We start from the raw sequence: 13,325 nt of genomic DNA, 5'->3' as shown, positions 1-13,325 counted from the left end.
GAAATGGCGAGTATTGATACTTCTGTTTAATCACCTTATGATACTTATATACTATGCCTCCAACTGCATGTGTATTGCAACTTGGCCACGTTCTGATGAGATTCCATACTATAATTTAATTTAAAAGTTTGTATTGTTATAGTAGTGTTCATATTTATACTGCTGGTAGCATGTAAAATTACATACATAGCCACAACTCATGATCTACTTGCCATCCCAACTTCAAACTTACTGTCACGAAAGAAGGGGTATTAGAAGAATATTGAACAAAAAATGAAAGTAATTGAAATATCCTTTTTGAAAAAAGTTAGATCAAAAGAAAAAGTCACATTTCTGTGGTTTGACCCTTTACTTTGAGTAATTATAATCTAATCCAAAACAGCCAGCTGTAAAAAAAGTGTGCGGCCCTCAAAAAGGCTATGGTGAAAAAAGATGTGAAATCCAAGGTGGCGGCCAAGAAATGGCTGTGATGGTAGGTTAATGGTAAAAATTTTAATAACAACAATTCAGGTGAATTTTTGTGCCGCTTGGTCTTGGCAAAAAATTTATCTAAATTGCCGTTATTAAAATTTTTACCATTAACCTACCATCACAGCCATTTCTTGGCCGCCACCTTGGATTTCACATCTTTTTTCACCATAGCCTTTTTGAGGGCCGCACACTTTTTTTACAGCTGGCTGTTTTGGATTAGATTTCACTTCTTTTTGTATTTGTATACCCCAAAGCCGGCCTATCCGGCCATAGGCCGGCTTTGGGACTTTTTTAACCTGTCTTTTTTTCTTTTCCACAGGGAGAAGAAAAGATGAAGCAGATGTACTTTAAATATTTCTGATTTTATCAGTAAATGTACAAATTATATATATATAATACATATATTTATTACAGAACTCTCCATGGCGGTTTCTTTGTAACTGAACACTCTACAAAGTGACTTCTTCTTGCTGCTCTCTCTATAGGGTGAATTGTTTGTAGCTGAACAATATACAAGTAACTTCTTCTAGCTGATCTCTCTACAGGGTGGTTTGTTTGTAGCTGAATTCTGTGCAGGTGATTTGTTTGCAGCTGAGCTCTTTACAGAATGGTTTCTTTGTAGCTGAACTCTCTACAAGGTAACTTCTTCTAACTGATCTTTCTACAGGGCAATTTGTTTGTGGCTGAATTTTCTACAGGGTGATTTCTTTGCAGCTGAACTCTCTACATGGTGGTTTCTTTGTAACTGAACTCTCTACAAGGTAATTTATTCTAGCTGATCTCTCTACAGGGAGATTTGTTTGTAGCTGAACTATCTACAAGGAAACTTCTTCTAGCTGATCTCTCTACAGGGAGATTTGTTTGTAGCTGAACTCTCTACAGATGATTTGTTTGCAGCTGAACTCTCTACATGATGGTTTCTTTGTAGCTGAACTCTCCACAAGGTAACTTCTTCTAGCTGATCTTTCTACAGGGTGATTTGTTGTAGCTGAACTCTCTACAAGGAAACTTCTTCTAGCTGATCTCTCTACAGGGAGATTTGTTTGTAGCTGAATTCTATACAGGTGATTTGTTTGAAGCTGAATTCTCTACATGATGGTTCTTTGTAGCTGAACTCTCTACAAGGTGACTTCTTCTAGCTGACCTTTCTACAGGGAGATTTGTTTGTAGCTGAACTCTCTACAGGTGATTTGTTTGCAGCTGAACTCTTTACATGATGGTTTCTTTGTAGCTGAATTCTCTACAAGGTAACTTCTTAATTCTAGCTGATCTCTCTACAGAGAGATTTGTTTGTAGCTGAACTCTCTACAGGTAATTTGTTTGCACCTTAACTCTCTACATGATGGTTTCTTTGTAGCTGAACTTTCCACAAGGTAACTTCTTCTAGCTGATCTCTCTACAGGGAGATTTGTTTGTAGCTGAACTCTATACAGGTGATTTGTTTGCAGCTGAACTCTTTACATGATGGTTTCTTTGTAGCTGAACTCTCTACAAGGTAACTTCTTCTAGCTGATCTCTCTACAGAGAGATTTGTTTGTAGCTGAACTCTCTACAGGTGATTTGTTTGCAGCTGAACTCTCTACATGATGGTTTCTTTGTAGCTGAACTCTCCACAAGGTAACTTCTTCTAGCTGATCTTTCTACAGGGTGATTTGTTTGTAGCTGAACTCTCTACAAGGAAACTTCTTCTAGCTGATCTCTCTACAGGGAGATTTGTTTGTAGCTGAACTCTATGCAGGTGATTTTTTTGCAGTTGAACTCTCTACATGATGGTTCTTTGTAGCTGAACTCTCTACAAGGTGACTTCTTCTAGCTGACCTTTCTACAGGGAGATTTGTTTGTAGCTGAACTCTCTACAGGTGATTTGTTTGCAGCTGAACTCTCTACAAGGTAACTTCTTCTAGCTGATCTCTATACAGAGAGATTTGTTTGTAGCTGAACTCTCTACAGGTGATTTGTTTGCACCTTAACTCTCTACATGATGGTTTCTTTGTAGCTGAACTCTCTACAAGGTAACTTCTTCTAGCTGATCTCTCTACAGGGAGATTTGTTTGTAGCTGAACTCTCTACAGGTGATTTGTTTGCAGCTGAACTCTTTACATGATGGTTTCTTTGTAGCTGAACTCTCTACAAGGTACCTTCTTCTAGCTGATCTCTCTACAGGGAGATTTGTTTGTAGCTGAACTCTATACAGGTGATTTGTTTGAAGCTGAACTCTCTACATGATGGTTCTTTGTAGCTGAACTCTCTACAAGGTGACTTCTTCTAGCTGACCTTTCTACAGGGAGATTTGTTTGTAGCTGAACTCTATACAGGTGATTTGTTTGCAGCTGAACTCTCTACATGATGGTTCTTTGTAGCTGAACTCTCTACAAGGTGACTTCTTCTAGCTGACCTTTCTACAGGGTGATTTGTTTGTAGCTGAACTCTCTACAGGTGATTTGTTTGCAGCTGAACTCTCTACATGATGGTTTCTTTGTAGCTGAACTCTCTACAAGGTAATTTCTCCTAGTTGATCTCTCTACAGAGAGATTTGTTTGTAGCTGAACTCTCTACAGGTGATTTGTTTGAAGCTGAACTCTCTACATGATGGTTTCTTTGTAGCTGAACTCTCCACAAGGTAACATCTTCTAGCTGATCTTTCTACAGGGAGATTTGTTTGTAGCTGAACTCTATACAGGTGATTTGTTTGCAGCTGAACTCTCTACATGATGGTTCTTTGTAGCTGAACTCTCTACAAGGTGACTTCTTCTAGCTGACCTTTCTACAGGGTGATTTGTTTGTAGCTGAACTCTCTACAGGTGATTTGTTTGCAGCTGAACTCTCTACATGATGGTTTCTTTGTAGCTGAACTCTCTACAAGGTAATTTCTCCTAGTTGATCTCTCTACAGAGAGATTTGTTTGTAGCTGAACTCTCTACAGGTAATTTGTTTGCACCTTAACTCTCTACATGATGGTTTCTTTGTAGGTGAACTCTCCACAAGGTAACATCTTCTAGCTGATCTCTCTACAGGGAGATTTGTTTGTAGCTGAACTCTCTACAGGTGATTTGTTTGCAGCTGAACTCTCTACATGATGGTTCTTTGTAGCTGAATTCTCTACAAGGTGACTTCTAGCTGACCTTTCTACAGGGAGATTTGTTTGTAGCTGAACTCTATACAGGTGATTTGTTTGTAGCTGAACTCTCTGCATGATGGTTTCTTTGTAGCTGAACTCTCTACAAGGTAACTTCTTCTAGCTGATCTCTATACAGGGAGATTTGTTTGTACGTAGCTGACCTCTCTACAGGGTGATTTTTTTTTGTAGCTGAACTTTCTACATACAAAGTGACTTGTTCTAGCTGGTCTCTCTACAGGATGACTTGTTTCTAGCTGATCTCTCTGCAGGGTGACTTGTTTCTAGCTGAACTCTACCGGGTGATCTGTTCGTAGCTAAAATCTCTACAATTCGATTTGTTTGCAGCTGAACTCTCTACATGGTGGTTTCTTTGTAGCTGAACTCTCTACAAGGTAGCTTCTTCTAGCTGATCTCTCTACAGGATGACTTGTTTCTAGCTGAACTCTCTACAGGGCGATCCTTTCGTAGCTGAACTCTTTACAGGGTGATTTGTTTGCAGCTGAAGTCTCTACATGATGGTTTGTTTGCAGTTGAACTCTCTACAAGGTAACTTCTTCTAGTTGATTTCTCTACAGGGTGACTTGTTTCTAGCTGATCTCTCTACAGGATGACTTGTTTCTAGCTGAACTCTCGACAGGATGATCTGTTCATAGCTGAATTCTCTACATGGTAGTTTTTTTGTAGCTAAACTCTTTACAAGGTGACTTCTTCTAGCTGATCTCTCTATAGGGTGATTTGTTTGTAGCTGAACTATCTGCAGGGTGATTTGAACTCTCTACAAGGTGATGTTTTCTAGTTGATCTCTCTACTCAGTCTGGATGACTTGTTTCTAGCTGAACTCTCTACAGTGTGATCTGTTAAGTTTCTACCTGATCTCTCTATAGAGTTATATCTTGTTTGTATAGCTGAACTCTTTTACATGGTGGTTTATTGATTGGTTGCTGAACTCTCACTCCACGGTGACTTGTTTGTACTACAGAGTGACTTGTTTGTAGCTGAACTCTCTACAGAGTGACTTACTTGTAGCTGAACATTGCATAAAGTAACTTGTTTGTAGCTGATATAGATGAACTCTCTACTAGGTAGCTTTTTTTGTAGCTGAACCCTTTATGCAGTGACTTGTTTGTAGCTGAATTCTCTACAGAGTGACTTGTTGTAGCTGAACTCTCTACAAGGTGACTTGTTTATAGTTGAATTCTCTTCAGTGTGACTTATAATGTTCTGAATCTCTACAGCAACATATTGTAGCTGAACTCTCTACAGGATGACTTGCTTGTAGCTGAATTGTCTATAAGATTAACTGTTTGTAGCTGAACTCCCTACAGAATAACTTGCAATGCCAAAGAAATTCTATAATGGAGTAAGTTATAAACGTAGCTGAATGCTTTATTAGGGTGACTGTTCTATTAGAGTATCTCGATCTCGCATATGCTACACGTAGTTGGCTTTGGAATCATAACTCAGTGGTTTGTAATCCGATTCTTCTGTACTACTGCAAGGACTTTCTATGATAATTATTCCAGCTACACACCGATTTTCAGCTCACTACTCTAAGCGGTTTGCCTGGTAGGCGTGAAAACTATTAGTTTTTTTATTCATAAAAGTCGATCGCGTAATTGTGACATAGGTTGGGTTTTGTGTCATATCTCGATGGCCTTTAACTGGATTCCTTTCAAACCACAAAAAGGCACTCCTACGATAGTTACTCCATCTACATAGCAATTTTCAGCTCATTCCTTCAAGCGGTTTACCCTGTGGGCGTGACAGACCTTCGACCTTATTTTACGCAGATAATCTGTCATAACTCCGTGAATGTTCATCGGATTCCTACCAAACTTGGTACTGAGATTCGCCTTAATGAGCCCTTTAAGTGTGCCAAATTTCAGCCCGATTGGAGCACGCATTCGTGTTTTATTGCGGATTTTGCAAAGTGTGCGAAAAGAAGAAGAAAAAAACGAAGAAAAAAAAACCAAACTTTGGCCGCTCGTATCTCGGAAATGGCTGGAGCGATTTTCTTCAAATTTGGTAAGTGGACTCCCTTACCTCGCCGGCATTTCTGTAGCAACTTTGGTTTTAATAGGATAAGGAATCACGGAGCTACAAAGGTGTGAAAATCGCGTTTACTTTCTTCCTGTAAATATACTCACGGTGTGGCGCGCCGGCTACTTGGGCCGCACGACACACTACCGTGTGTCTTGATGAATTATATATCACTTGAAAGAAACTTTAGTAAGCATTCCAAAAATCTAAACAGAAAGGAACCTTTTGTGATAATCACTGACAAAGTTATGGCCATTTTATTAAACCAGTGTAGTATTTTGTAATAAACTTGGAGTGGTCATATCTTAAAGGGAGATCAATAGCATGGGTCAAATTTTGGTGTGAGAAAGTTTCTTAGTAGAGTCCATGTCTATGCCAAATTTCATGAATATCCAAAGGGGTCAGGATTTTTTTTTGTTGATTTGGTATGGAATGACCCAGAAGTCAGTTTTTGCTTATTCCACTCCTCACACTCATCATTTTAGTAGCAGACTGCAAATTTTCTGAAGGTCCTTGGCTAGTAGGACTCAATAAAACCAACGTCAGAATGTGAAAAACCAAAAATATGTCAGTCCAGTAGTCCAGCTCAGTGATTAGTTACACCTGTGGCTTTGTCTGAATGTCCAGAGGTTTTAAGAAATCAATCGATCAATCGCAATCAACTATAATCACCAACTCAGCTACTATCTGTATTCTGTTTTGCAGAAATTCCAAGGGCATAACCTAGGATTTCCAAAGCGTCTTTATAACTTGACAGCTCTCATGCAGACACTGACAAACTTTAAGCATGAAAAATTTAGTAGATTCAATCCTCCATAATTCTATGATGACAATCTAAGTGATAGTGAGACTAAAGGAACATCACATTTGTACATCTATGATATAGATAAAATGCAGCTAGCTTAAACGATTACTAGCACAGTGTATAATTATGCTGTATGCATGCATGCATACAGTTTCACTATAGGCACAATAAGTACTTCACTCCCTTAATCTTGAGCTGTGCACATGGTTTGAGTGGTCACAAGGTTTATGTGTAGTCATCACTATTGCATTAATTATAGTATATACGTATGCATCAACATGTGTTGAGCTGGATCCTCGAAAACATTGAATAACTCATGAATACAAATCCACACAATCTTGAGATTTGACTCATTTGTAGTACTACTTGACCCGCTATAAAAAAATTTCAAAATCTTTTCATTCAAATGTCTGACATAATATTTATGGCCGATCAAAATTTTCGCCATACATTTTCTATGGGGAAACCATGTTTATTGCTGAACTTTTAATGGAGCTAAACTGTGCATGTCTGTTGTCAATACCTTTGCTGTTACCATTAATCATCTGGTTGCTTTTAATTTAAAGCTGTTTTTCAGGATCTCCAGCTCAACTTGTACATATAAATGTGCAAATAATGAGTAGTGACTTCTGTTCCAAGCAAGGTACATATTTATCTTCACATAAACATTCAGTGTACGTAACAGTAAGTTTGTTGAGCCACAGAAAGCACTACATACTTAAAGTATTACACAATTACAAGTGTGCATGAGTAAACAACAAGATATTTTTAAATAGCTTTGCTAGTTACTTCCAACAAACAAGTGTCTGGTCTACACCCTTAAAGTGAGGTAATAAGAGTTGATCATATACTGTACACCAACATCACTATTAAAGTTCACTAACTCCATTACATACCAGGGTATTGCTGTTTGCATTAAAGGCCACAACAAAGAACTGGTAAAATTCAAAGTGATGATCACAGCAACAACACTTTTATACATGTTTTCTTGTAAAATCTCACAGTACACAGTAAACAAGTACATATCACAGTTCTATTCTACTGTGTTTTATAAATACATATCAGTGTATGAGATGTTGGAGAAAGTTTTACTTGTGTTTGTGGGAACTTGTTATCTGTTGCCTGTAGAAGCTGATAAGAAGGTAAGTAGTAATATGTATAAGATGCATGACTGCATGAAAATGTGTAGTGCAGTAGATATATTTGCCAGCTTGATATTATGACATGCCATCATGTGTACATCCATACATTTATATTAACATAGCATAGGTGATATTTCAAACTATATACATGCATACACATTGTGGCAAGCATATTTAGCTGTATATTGTTTTCTGCCCAGCTTCAAGAGGTATACACTATCCTACCATACCATCAACTGATGACCCCAAAATGGATACATGAACATGCTACTATCAATGGACCACATGCCCTCTACCCTCAATATTTTGAGATCCTTCCTACTACTGGACAAGGATATCAACTTGCCCTACGAGTAAAACTAATGTCCTAAAATCAAATGACTGTGTAACTATATCATTAACCATTGCCATGGACACCATACTGGCTGATAATGGTGATCATGATCTTACAGTTGGAGTGAGTGATGGATTGACTTTTGTTGGCTTCCTTGCACACGATCAAGCCAATTATCCAAAATACTCACCATGTATGCATATTGAAGGTAATGATGGTGACAACCAACTGTTAAGTGTACATCGTGTTAACCCTACTCCATTTGTAACTTCACGACATTATTCAAGTGAGATTAAGATACAGATCAGAACATGTGAGAAATGGGGAGCCTGTCACACAGAACATGATGAAGGATATACTAACATTGCTAACTATCAACGTGACCTCAGCCTCTCCAAAGGAGTGTACCTTGAGTTATACCGTGGTGATAGTGGTGAAAAATATCATATCAAGTATGCAAAAGTTGACATTGAGTACTGATACTACAGTAGTGTAGAGGACAGTGTGTGGTGTGAAAACTTTTAGCAGTATCATAATTATAATAGTAGAGTAGCACTTAGTTGCTTTATTGTATTAGCTGTACAAATTTATGTGCACACATTTTATACAACAAAAGTTCAGGCATGCCAGAAAATTATCAGAATTAATCTTAGGACAATTACATACGTAGGGTTGATACTCAGGCTTGTATAAAACAGCACATTTCACAGTAAATAAGTGTTATAGTCTATATCCTACTAAGTAGTGTTAGAACCAGTATGACCAGCATAAAATGATGTTGATGACAATTCTCCTTGGGTGCAACTTGTTTGCTTCTGTGTCTATGCCAGGGAGCAGATAATAGAGTCCATCATATGTATGTGCTAGTAGGGATTGCAATGAAAAAATTCATTATTGCAATGGAAAAATTCATTACAACAAGGAATTCGCTTGCACCTGAATTCACAACAGCTCAAATTTATATGCATCATTATTATTTATCATTATACCATGTGTAACGGAAGCATATACTATCACTTCCCAAATTTTCCTGTAATTTGCACAGAATTTCAAGTGCAGATTAAAGTGACAAGTCTGGTGGTAGTGTATAAAGGCACCTGCTATCTCCAATCAGTAACTTGCTGGTTGTAAATAAATTGAAATTGTAGATTTAGCTTATTAAAACTTTTATATTATACTTCCTGAGGGCATCAGCTTGTTAAGTGACTTTGTAAGAAACTAACTAAACAGACACTTGTTAGCATAAATCAGTGAATATCAACTTGCTCCACGAATATTACGAGTTGAGGCTGATATTCTGAGACCTTCTAAACCATGACAATTAGTGTGGATACCATACAGACTGACAAAGGTGATTATGATTTTACAGTGGATATCTTCTATTGGCTTTCTGGCACATGATCAACATAATTTTGTCGATTGGTCGCCATGTATCCACGCTGAAGGCAATACTACTAACCAACACCTTCAAAATACACATTACATCAACCCTCTTCCATTTGTAAGTTTACAGCCCTTCCCCAGTGAGTGTAAGGTACAAATCAGGAGCGAGGAATGAGGAACCTGGCACCAATTTAACATCAACCTCTCTTAAGGATTGTACCTTGAGATGTATACCATAAAAGTAGTAATGAGAAGTACCATATGAAGCAAAGGTTGACATTGAGTACTGACACTGTTATATTATGCATAGTATAGATCATTTAGTATATAGTAGCAATAGGTAGTTAGCAGTAGTAACATTGACAACACTGATTGAGATGTATCCTGCATGCTATAAAAGTTTCCATGCCAACCGTACAACTGCATTTAGACACAAATCATTGTTGTGATAACTTTCCTCTTGCAGTAAAGGAAGCATTAATACTGGAAGATGCAGGTTTGATAAGGCTTCTGCCAATGGCATGACTCTTAAGTACACCACACCCACTTTCACATCACATACAAAGCATTAATTTGTCAACATTGTGCAAAGCATATAGCTAATATTCTTTACATAGTTTCAATTCAACCAAATAGTGCAAATCATTTTAGATGGATTTTTAAGTGACTCACATGTAGGCTATTCCATCAGGTGTACCCCGGCCAGGGGACAATTCTTGGACCCTCTATTGTTTTTAAAAAGTTTTGCAAATGAGATTCCTGAAATTGTCTTCAGTACAGTATACCCATATGCTGATGAGGTCTTGTTGCATAGTCATTAATGCTGCAGAAGATTGTGATAGACGCCAACATGCATAACTTGAATGTATTATGCAGTAGGCTGCAACTTGGAAAATGACATTCAATGCCACAAAATGTTACTATGTAAGGTTTACAACACATCATTAATCACACCTACCACACCCATAACTATGATTTTGAAGAATGCAAAACAATGTTATGAAATATCCAAGCTCTCTTGGTCTGCTCACACTGACTACACAGTAAAAGAAGCTTTTTGTTTGTAATTTTAAACTCTGTTCACCTGACGTAAAACTTAAGTGTTATTTATATCACTAGTCCACCCAACCTTGAATATGCATTTATCATGGTCACCTTACCAGACAACCCTTATCAACAAAACTGAATCAGTTCAGCAGCACTCATGAAAGATACAGTAGTGTAACTAATATGCTAAGACAACTTTACCTGTTACCTTTCACTGTAAGAAGAACCTGTAATCTTACTATTATTTATGATGTTTAAAATCCAATAAAGAAGATAATGCAGTACAATTCCCAGTTCAGACGTTTATTTTCACTTTTAACATAGCTAGTATTACTATAAACTTGCGGACATAGTTTCAAGTTCTACCAACTACCTACAAGCATTTTCTTCATAATAAAACTTTGGAATAACCTCACTACACCAATTGTTAACAATGATAATTTCAAGCAATTTCAATCCACAATTTTACACTTAATCACTACCAGTGCCTTTATACTATATAGGTTCTGCACTGTAATTAATAATAACAATGAAAATACTAGGGTTCCTATGGATACAAATACAAGAAAATAGTAAGAAGAAAATATCCTGACCGCCTGGCAGACTCCTGTAAGCATTCGAGTGTTAATCGGATGGCTGCAGGTTCGAGGCCGCCCAGGTCCAGACTCCAGTCATGGATTTTTTCTTCTTTCTCCTACTTTTTCAAACATACTTAGTGAAGTTAATATAAACATCTTAGGCCTTTATAAGGCCTTCTGGTATACAGGCTCTGCCTTTACCAAGTACTTTAATCATAATGATATTTATAGGGATTTTGATGTCAGATATTGTTGTACACAATAGTTTAGAATGCATATTGATGTTGTTAACCCAGCAGATGTCAACATTGTTGAAAAAGAGTCTTGAAGTAGGTTGACTTATGCTTGGAACTACAAAAAAAATATGAAACGTTATATATATCAAATTTATTCCTATAGCCATTGATTGGTGCATTGGGATCATTTACCCCAATTTACCAAAGAACTTATAAGTGTTACCTGGTGTGCACAAGATTGGCCAAAACTGCTTTGTTGGGATCAGCCCACTTGACTAGATGAAGTATAAGTAGCTATCCCAGAGTTCGGGTAGAACTTCAAGCTGAGAACGTATTGATTTACTATTGTAATTGTACTTGTGTAAATGTAATTTCCAGCTTTACTGTGTGCTTATTTCATTTTTCATAACAACACTCACATCGGTAAAGACAGACCCACATACATACACAAATAACAAACCATGTACTATATACAATCTCATTAGTGGATTCACTGGATTGCCATGATTCAAGCTACTGTAGGTATACAATACAAACATACACAATATTCATAAGGTGAACTGCATCTTCAAGTACATACCTCGTCCAAATTAGTAGAGTGATATATACGTCATTTGTGATACAATTACGAATTATAAAACCTTCCACATAAATCGTTCTTTTATATAATAATTATTTTTATGATATAGTGCAATCTCAGATTTTGGTTCAAATTAATGATCTTGCTGAACTTGTAGTAGGTGATTTTATTCCAAAATTTATATCAGCAATGAAATTTTTTGAATTTCCTGCCCCATTGGTACCCCATGGCCAAGGGCAGATAAATTCTTTTATGATTAATAAAAATGATCATAACTTTGTAGTGGAGTAAAATTAAATCAACACCTTTAGCGTGAAATCACTTACCAGTGTAAATAATGGCTCATCACAGGCAGCAGGGAATTTTCAATGCAGTATAGGTTACCAAAAGTGGTAACACTTATATTACATTTAATTTAAGTAAGATTATTTTATTTATACACTTGATATAATTACTATGTGGTTAGCATTTATAGCCTACACAACAAGGCAGTTATATGGTTCTGTTACTTTAGTATAAAGGATCAAACTTCACAGTAAACAAGTGCCATAGCCTATTCTACTGAGTATTACTAGTATCAGTGTATACAGTAATGTTGGTAACAGTCCTCCTTGTATTGTTGGGTACTCCTTGTCTGCTAATGCCTGTGGAAGCTGAAATGAAGGTGAGTAGTGCATACAAGATGACTGCACAAAAAGCACTACTAGATACATTAAGATGACCATTGATTTTAGTATTATGATGACTTGAATTTTCATTGTAACAATTAAACAGGTGGCAAGTATAGCTAGTTGATGTATATTTATATTCATTCTCTGCCCATCATGTGTAGCTTCAGGAGGTATACACTATCCTACCATACCATCAACTGATGACCCCAAAATGGATACATGAGCATGCTACCATCAATGGACCCCATGCCCTCTACCCTCAATATTTTGAGATCCTTCCTACTACTGGAGGACTATATCAACTTGGTATACGGATAAACTGGTTGAGCCTGATATTCTAAAATTTTCTGACTGTGTAACCATAACTATCACAGTCGCCGTGAATACCACACTGGCTGACAGCAATGACCATGATCCTGTAATAGGAGTAAGTGATGGTATGTCATTTGTTGGCTTTCAAGCACATGATAAAGATAATTATGGCTCTTGGTCTCCATGTGTACATGCTGAAGGTCTTGCTGAAGGTGATGATACAAAACTACAAAATATACATCGTGTCAACCCTACTCCATTTGTAGCTTCACAACATTACTCCAGTGAGATTAAGATACAGATCAGAACATGTGAGAAATGGGGAGCCTGTCACACAGAACATGACGAAGGATATACTAACATTGCTAACTATCAACGTGACCTTGACCTCTCCAATGGATTGTACCTTGAGATGTACCGCCAGGGCAAGCAAGAGAAGTATCATATCAAGTACATAAAAGTTGGCATTGAATACTGACATGTTGTAGTAGTGGACAGTATCAAGTGTGGAACAGTAGCATTGAGAACACTGAAATAATTATACTTTTGTCCGTTCCTATAACTCTATAAAGTTGTATAAATAAAAGTCATTTTATAAAAAGCGCCAA

General features: G+C 37.2%; 2 long non-coding RNA genes across 2 annotated transcripts; both read left to right on the top strand.

The window, feature by feature from the left end:
- Positions 1-7,449: 7,449 nt before the first annotated feature.
- Positions 7,450-8,527, top strand: LOC136238683 (uncharacterized). The gene is made up of 2 exons (XR_010693157.1): positions 7,450-7,576; positions 7,777-8,527. It is a non-coding gene; the product is annotated as an uncharacterized lncRNA (long non-coding RNA).
- A 3,703-nt stretch (positions 8,528-12,230) lies between these two features.
- Positions 12,231-12,931, top strand: LOC136238680 (uncharacterized). The gene is made up of 2 exons (XR_010693155.1): positions 12,231-12,398; positions 12,567-12,931. It is a non-coding gene; the product is annotated as an uncharacterized lncRNA (long non-coding RNA).
- The last annotated feature ends 394 nt before the right edge of the window (positions 12,932-13,325 follow it).

The sequence above is a fragment of the Dysidea avara genome, chromosome 11 (assembly GCF_963678975.1).
Source record: "Dysidea avara chromosome 11, odDysAvar1.4, whole genome shotgun sequence".
Taxonomy (NCBI): domain Eukaryota; kingdom Metazoa; phylum Porifera; class Demospongiae; order Dictyoceratida; family Dysideidae; genus Dysidea; species Dysidea avara.
The sequence above is the reverse complement of the archived record's forward strand: the minus strand, read 5'-3'. Positions and strand labels throughout refer to the sequence as shown.